The sequence below is a fragment of the Oncorhynchus clarkii genome, chromosome 6 (genome assembly GCF_045791955.1).
Source record: "Oncorhynchus clarkii lewisi isolate Uvic-CL-2024 chromosome 6, UVic_Ocla_1.0, whole genome shotgun sequence".
NCBI lineage: Eukaryota > Metazoa > Chordata > Actinopteri > Salmoniformes > Salmonidae > Oncorhynchus > Oncorhynchus clarkii.
This window is the reverse complement of record NC_092152.1, coordinates 64,391,633-64,400,674: the sequence shown is the minus strand read 5'-3', so window position 1 is coordinate 64,400,674 and position 9,042 is coordinate 64,391,633.

Genomic DNA, 9,042 nt, shown 5'->3' with positions numbered 1-9,042 from the left:
CAGGAAATGCAGGTGAGTCAATGAGAAAGAGACTGATTCTCTCCTCATGATTCCCCTGCATAACCATGGCCAAGGAGATAGTGGCATCCCTGATTAGCCCGGACCCTAATGATCGACTATCTAGAGCGTGTACCGGGAAGGGTCTAACTATAGGAAAAATGGGGACCCCTAACCTAATGGCTCTGTCGATAAAATTCCCAGCTGCGCCTGAATCGACGAGCGCCTTATGCTGGGAATGTGGGGGAAACTCAGGGAAACAAACAGGCACAAACACTCCTCTAACCGGGGTACCTAATCCTGCTGACTCTATTCAATCGGTGTGTAATTCTGTCAAGATGTGTATGAAGTCGAAGTCAGGTGCAGGACAGCAGAGTATGATTAAATAAAGCACACTTTATTATAGTCCCAAACCGGGAGCACAACAAACGCGCTCAAAAAACGGAACAATAAAGTAAAGTGCTTAACGAACATCACATGACATGAATAACAATTACACACAAAACATGATGGGAAACAGAGGGTTAAATACAAGTAGATTGATTGGGGAAATGAAAACCAGGTGTGTATGAAAACAAGACAAGACAAATGGATATATGAAAAATGGAGCGGCGATGGCTAGAAAGCCGGTGACGACGATCGCCGAACGCCGCCTGAACAAGGAGAGGAGCCGACTTCGGCGGAAGTCGTGACACCATGCTAGATTACGGAGAAATAATTTATAGATCGGCAGGTAAGGGTGCTCTCGAGCAGCTAGATGTTCTTTACCATTCGGCCATCAGATTTGCCACAAATGCTCCCTATAGGACACATCACTGCACTCTATACTCAAACTAGATAGTTTTATCTCAATCTCTGCATTCAAACACTCAATCGTGGACACTCTTAATGACAGTTGTGCCATGTTTTGTGCTGTTACCATGTGTTTTTGTCATGTTGTGTGGCTACCATGCTTTGTTGTCATGTGTTGCTGCCTTGCTATGTTTTTGTCTTAGGTCTATTTTTATGTAGTGTTGTGTGTTTTGTCCTATATTTATATATATTATTATTTTTTAATCCCAGCCCCCGTCCCCGCAGGAGGCTTTTTGCCTTTTGGTAGGCCGTCATTGTAAATAAGAATGTGTTCTTAACTGACTTACCTAGTTAAATAAAGGTTAAATAAAATACATATATTATGGCTGTCCATACCATAACCCCACTGCCACCATGGGGCACTCTGTTCACAACATTGACATCAGCAAACCGCTTTCCCACACAACGCAATACATGTGGTCTGTGGTCATGTGGCCTGTTGGATGTATTGCCAAATTCTCTAAAACGACAAACAGCTTATAGTAGAAAAATGTATATTCCTGTAGTCAGCATGCCAATTGCACACTCCCTCAAAACATGGGATATCTGTGGCATTGTTGTGTGACAAAACTGCACATTTTAGAGTGGCCTTTTATTGTCCCGAGCACAAGGTGCACCTGTGTAATGATCATGATGTTTAATCAGCTTCTTGATATGACACACCAGTCACTGATGGATTATCTTGGCAAAGGATAAATGCTCACTAACAGGGATGTAACCAAATGTGTGCACAACATTTGAGAGAAAAAATGTATGAAACATTTCTGGGATATTTTATTTCACCTCATGAAACATGGGATCAACACTTTACATGTTGCATTTATATTTTTGTTCAGTGTAATAAAAAGCCATGCTCTCTTTGACCACACTTGTGATTCATAGAAACCAAGGCTACCATAAAGCCTGGTCGCATCTCCTCATCAAGGAATATTAAATGCAGAAGATGGAGATTTTGGCTCTGTGGCACACAGATCATAGATATTTCAGTATGTGAGATTCAGGATGCAGGGCAAGGCACCCTGCCCCCATCAAAACGAGGTCAGTATTGGCTAAACTAATCTGTATTCTGAAATATAAACATGATCAAAGACATGCAGATCGCAGCCTTGCCTTCCTGGAATATTGGCATAGATCCTCCCCCACTGCTGAATACAGCGCAGGTCCGTCAAAGAAACATACTGAAACCAAGGGCTTGCAGGCATGCAAGCAAACACACTCACACACATGCAGTATGAGTAATGAAGAGCACCTTTGGCAGCAAATAACATGCCAGCACCAAGATGAACAGCACATCTAGGCACATCGCAGTGTGAACACTTTCAGGATACTGCCAGGCCTCATCCTGTCTCAATTCTCACATTTATGTGTGAGGCACAGAAGTTGTTTACTGTTGGTAAAAACAACTCTGGAGAGAGTGTTTGAGGATGTGATAAATGCTCTGTTCTGGAGGTGTTGCTAACAGCAGAACAAATACCTCACTCATGGAGATCCCGTGGAAAGGGCAGCTGATATGGAAAGTGGATGAAGATTAGTCAAAAAAATCTATGGATATTATATATATATGACTGTCAATACTTAGATTTATCATATTTGACAAGGCTAAAATGTTTACATATTGTCCCTGAGGAATCCAATCACTAACAACCATGAAATCATCACATCAAGGATGCACTGTATTTGATAAATCTCCTGAAAGCCCACTTTAAATTCAGCCTTTGCTGGGTGTTGAAAATCTCTGCGCTGACAGCCTTGACACTTCATTCATAACGAGCAACATGGGAACTGAGTGTAACTTTCTACGGACTTTTCCAAAATGATGGAGACACCCAGAATCATCTTTGAGCTGTTCTTCACTTGAACTGAAAATTGGTGCCATCACACACAAGCATTTCATTTCAATTCTCTACTGTGTGTGCCTGCATTCTTCATGCCTCAGACAATGCCTCACCAAGCCTCGACAGTCCTCTTTAAATCTTCATCCAAGGCCACCTATTGAAAACCCCAGCATAACTCTCTCCAGTGAGGATGTCTCAGACTTCGTTGTGGATTTTAAATTCAGATTAACATATTTACTTGGTCTGTGCTCAAACATTTGTAAATGTTTTCACATCGCACGTTAAACACAAAGCACATAAGATAGTGAGTGTAGCGAGAAAGCATTTATTGAAATAGTGTACTATGAACAGCTGCATTGCTCTCAACAAGAAGAGCATATGCTTTTCTATTCCGAAACACAAACAAACGGTCAGTAAAAACCCAGAGAACATCACTGCTGCATGACTTCTGTATTCATTTGAATATGAATAATCTGAATATGACTAAAAATCACACATCACACACAATCAAAATAAAGTACAGTACAGTATGTTCAGTCAGTGAGTGAGACTGCTTCCAGTCTCAGTATTCCACACACGGCTGCAAGCCCTCTCTCGATCAATACCTAGAGTTTAGGGTCTGTCATAAGATTCAGTCCACAGCTAATATCCATCAAACACCACTTGATGGCCAAGTATTGAGTTCTGGTGGACAGAGATGGTGGACACATTTCTCTTCATGTCAGCATCTCTATAAGTTCCAAAGACAATGAAGTCCATCTAAACATTGAAAGGGAATCAAGAAACCAGTTCTGTAAATCTACCAATGTAGCCTATTAACACATTACTGTATTACAACCACATTCTATGTTTAAAAGTTTTACAATGAAATACTCCTTAAAGGTCTTTTCTCTTCTTTGGCCATCTGGCCCAGGTGGCTTGGCCTGTTTAGATAGGCCAGTCCTTTAATCAGGCTTTAATTCGTAGTGTGTATCAGAGTGGGAGATAGAGCACCCACATTGCTCAGTCCTGACAGGACACCTCTCTGCATGCCAAAGTAATTTGGCACCACCAATCTGACGGCCATTTTTCTCACTAAGCCTGAGGGATTTGGTTGGGAATATTATACAGTGACATAACAGTGGCTCATTTGAGCAGGGTCAAGGTTTTTGTCTGTCTGTAACTTTCTTGCCACTCCTGGGTATCAGGACTACAGCTAAACTAACAGTACCTTGCTCTTTACCCATGAAATGATTACATGGGCACTTTCATTATGATTTGATTGAAATTAATCAATATTATGCAACATTTGGAGCTCCGTTTTTCATTCCAACACAGCTTGGAATTAACAATTCACATCAGCTGGCTTTACAGTGTTTCTAATTCTTGGATACAGTCAACTATACTTAAACAGAAAAAGTTGTTTGCTTATTATTCACAGATCATGGATCATTTCAGAATTTGCAGCGATTCCCTCTGAAATATGATGACAACCTCAAGGGCTGTATGTAAGTGTAGTGAGACTGGGGTAAGATGGGTCGCTCTTTCAGGTGGTTGACAGGCCATTACTGTCGAGGCTGGACCTCCATCTCTCAGAGTGCAGCTTGCCAGAGAGCCTGCCTATCAGTCATCAACCAGTGTGCCTCAGTCTTCAAAAGCGGTCCCACACTGCAACACTCCATCCCCAATGAACCACACTGGGGTATCATTTGTTCACTTTACACAGGGATTTAATCAGACTGTTTGTTTAGTCACTTGGCTAAAGAACCAGTAAAAAACGGACAATTCTATAAATAGGTGATCTACTTAGTCACTCAAAGAGTTAGGCTGGATTCCTGGCACATCATGCAGCTAGTTATGAACACTCCGTGTGCATGTGAGGTAGAGAAGAGAAACGAGCAGAGGCTCAAAATTACAAAGAGCTCGTCACTACCATCTACTGGTAATTTGTAATAGAGCAAGTAAATAATATGAGTCCTTCACAGAAATATTGAGTACTGATAGCCTATCAGAAATATTGGGTACTGATAGCCTATCAGAAATATTGGGTACTGATAGCCTAACATTCTAACAGACATAGAAGCTCAGATAAATATTACTACGGGTACCTATCATTTATGATTCATAAATATTTCTACATTTCTAGAGTCACCTTTGCTATGCTTATGCTGTATTCTTCATTGAAGATATGCATTGAAAAGACTTCCATTTGTCTTTCTTTTTTCTCTATCCCATTTATATTTGGTAAATGTTGCTAGGACATTTGCATTTGTGAGATTCCTATCATATTGCTAGTCAGGATTCATGTAAGATGGTCTAAGGCACTGCATCTCAGTGCTTGAGGTGTCACTACAGACACCCTGGTTCGAATCTAGGCTGTATCACAACCACCCGTGATTGGGAGTCCCATGAGGAGGTGCGTAATTGGCTCAGCGTCGTCCAGTTTTGTAAATAACAATTTGTTCTTAACTGACTTGCCTAGTTAAATAAAGGTTCAATTAAATATCATGAATAACTTGTTTAAATTGGGGGTATTGCAATGATAGTCTATAATGTGAAAACATAAATACACTGTTGGATCATATAAGTCTCCCATTAGGATCCAAAACCGTCAAGGCAGCAATGTGTGAGTGAAATTATTAGAGCTACTAAGTGCTGAGCCCTGGCCTTCCTGCATGGGGAGTATTGCAATGATAGTCTATAATGTGAAAACATAAATACACTGTAGGATCATATAAGTCTCCCATTAGGATCCAAAACCGTCAAGGCAGCAATGTGTGAGTGAAATTATTAGAGCTACTAAGTGCTGAGCCCTGGCCTTCCTGCATGGGGAGTATTGCAATGATAGTCTATAATGTGAAAACATAAATACACTGTAGGATCATATAAGTCTCCCATTAGGATCCAAAACCGTCAAGGCAGCAATGTGTGAGTGATATTATTAGAGCTACTAAGAGCTGAGCCCTTTTTTATTCAACCTTCACTAGGCAAGTCCGTATAATGTGGGAGGTTGCATATGAAACTGAAATGACGACGCACCAGGAAAAGTCACAGATAGTAATATGTTTGATGATACGTAAGCACTGTTAAAATGACAAATGCATATAAAAGAGGGCAGCAAGGCAGTTCTCGTACTGTAAATAGCTACTGTATATTGAAGACGCCAAACTAAAACCTGCTGCTACTCACACACATTAGCACAGGCGCACACAAACACTACATACATAGGGCCTACTGTAAACTTGCTTACAACAAGCTCATACAAATGGCCTTCTGATGGCATCACTTTGGGCCTTATTAGCAGCAGTGGGCGCTGAAAGCCAGACAGCTGGTCTATTTCTCTTAATGATTTAAGAAAGCCTTACAGTCACACAGCTGCCTGTAGAAATGTGAGGGAAAGTCTATACAACCTCCACAATGATAAGAAAAGAAAAGGATTTGAGTGTGTAATAAGAACTGACCATGAACCAGCCAGCTTCCACATTGACAAAGGAATCTCGGGCCTATTGACCATAGAATTTGAAAAGTACTCTAAGTGTTCATGTGATGTTCATTGGTCATTGTCTTGAATAAAAAATAAATAAAGTACAAGAATTCCTTCAAAATATCATTAGCTCACAATGCTCTCAGAGATTCAATCCAGCAACCTTTTGGTTACTTTCCCAACGCTCTACCCACTCGGCTACGTGCAGCTCCATACTTAATACTTGATGTGATTACTTCAATAGACATGCTTGAAAGCAGCGTCACCACTGACAGGAGCGCAATTTATTTAGCAGAATATACAGTTGAAGTCGGAAGTTTACATATACTTAGGTTGGAGTCATTAAAACTCATTTTTCAACCACTCCACAAATTTCTTGTTAACAAACTATAGCTTTGGCAAGTCGGTTAGGACATTTACTTTGTGCATGACACAAGTAATTTTTCCAACAATTGCTTACAGACAGATTATTTCACTTAGAATTCACTGTATCACAATTCCAGTGGGTCAGAAGTTTATATACACTAAGTTGACTGTGCCTTTAAACAGCTTGAAAGGCTAATTGACATCAATTGGAGGTGTATCTGTGGATTTTATGGATTTTATGGCCTACCTTCAAACTCAGTGCCTCTTTGCTTGACATCATGGGAAAACCAAAATAAATCAGCCAAGACCTCAGAAAAACATTGTAGTCCTCCACAAGTCTGGTTCACCCTTGGGAGCAATTTCCAAATGCCTGAAGGTGCCACATTCATCTGTACAAACAATAGTACGCAAGTATAAACACCATGGGACCACTCAACCATCACACCGCTCAGGAAGGAGACGCGTTCTGTCTCCTAGAGATGAAGGTACTTTGATGCGAAAAGTGCAAGTCAATCCCAGATCAACACCAAAGGACCTTGTTAACATGCTGGAGGAAACGGGTACAAAGTATCTATATCCACAGTTAAACAAGTCCTATATCGACATAACCTGAAAGGCCGCTCAGTATGGAAGAAGCCACTGCTCCAAACACGCCATAAAAAAGCCAGACTATGGTTTACAACTGCACATAGGGACAAAGATTGTACTTTTTGGAGAAATGTCCTCTGGTCTGATGAAACAAAAACAGAAATGTTTGGCCATAATGATCATCGTTATGTTTGGAGGAAAAACGGGGAGACTTGCAAGCCGAAGAACCCCATCCCAAGCGTGAACCACGGGGGTGGCAGCAGCCTGTTATGGGGGTGCTTTTCTGCAGGAGGGACTGGTGCATTTCACAAAATAGATGACATCATGAAAAGGGAAATTATGTGGATATATTGAAGCAACATCTCAAGACATCAGTCAGGAAGATAAAGCTTGGTCGCAAATGGATAATGACCCCAAGCATACTTCCAAAGTTGTGGCAAAATGGCTTACGGACAACAAAGTCAAGGTATTAGAGTGCCCATCACAAAGCCTTGACCTCAATCCTATAGAAAATTTGTTGACAGAACTGAAAAGGTGTGTGTGAGCAATGATGCCGGCAAACCTGACTCAGTTACACCAGCTCTGTCAGGAGGAATGGGCCAAAATTCACCCAACTTATTGTGGGAAGCTTGTGGAAGGCTACCTGAAACGTTTGACCCAAGTTAAACAATTTAAAGGCAATGCTACCAAATACGATTTGGGTGCATGTAAACTTCTGACCCACTGGGAATGTGATGAAAAAAATAAAACATTCTCTCTATTATTACATTTCACATTCTTAAAATACAGTTGTGATCCTAACTGACCTAAGACAGGGAATTTTTACGAGGATTAAATGTCAGGAATTGTGAAAAACTGAGTTTAAATGTATTTGGCTAAAGTGTATGTAAACTTCCGACTTCAACTGTGTGTAGTAAAAACAGCTTCCTGTTCAATGTTAATGGTTGCCAGTAAGCATAAGAAAACTTAAATGTATCTATCATTGTCTTTGTATTCCATCCTGGCATTTCCTAATGTCTACTGTGGCAGACAATGGGCTGGGCTGATGACACACTACAAGAGAGACAGACAGGTACAGACTGGCAGAATGGAATGTGTCTAGCCTTGAGCCATGCCGGCCTCAAGAAAATCATCTTCCAAACAGAAATATACTTGGGAGAAACACAATGTTCACTTCCTTGATAATTCAACCATTATTTAGGGCTATGCTCCATCTCACTGGGCACACACTGGTTGAATCAACATTGTTTCAATGTCATTTCAATGAAATTACATGGAACCAAGGTGAAATGGCCGTTGAATTGACGTCTCTGCCCAGTTGTTTAGAAAACAGTGCTTACATATAGTGCTTAAAATTCTAACCGACCATGATGTAATCTAATGAACCTTGACAAACACAAACAGTACATAAAACCAATAGACACATAGACAAGAGAAAGATTGATTAAAGTTTCAGCCGCTGGTGGAGGGCCTTGAGGTACAACGAGTGAATAAGTCAGGAACTGTATTGTATGTATGGTGTGGGTGGTAGAAAAAGATACCTGAGCACTGGTAGCCATTTACCAGAGGCATGAGGATCTGACTTAACATGACCTTATGAGCATTTTGATCAATAGTGTCAACAAGCAATGGTGTCACAACAAGCAGGTTCCAGGAACTTCTTTCAGCAACATAGTCTGGCCCTCATCTCAGTTCATCATGACCATGTGAAATCTCAGAGCAGAACGTTTTGTACACTACACTTAACTGTAAATCAAATAGTGTTCATGTTTTGAAATCACTGAATGAGAATACTGAAAGTCAGGACACTCGTAAAATAGCCCACTGAATCAAGTTTAATCCCTAAGAACTCACAACAATAGGCTACATGAAACCAATATTATCTTTCACTTATATCAGAGATGTGTCACTGAGCCTCCTATACCTAAACATACTGCCTGG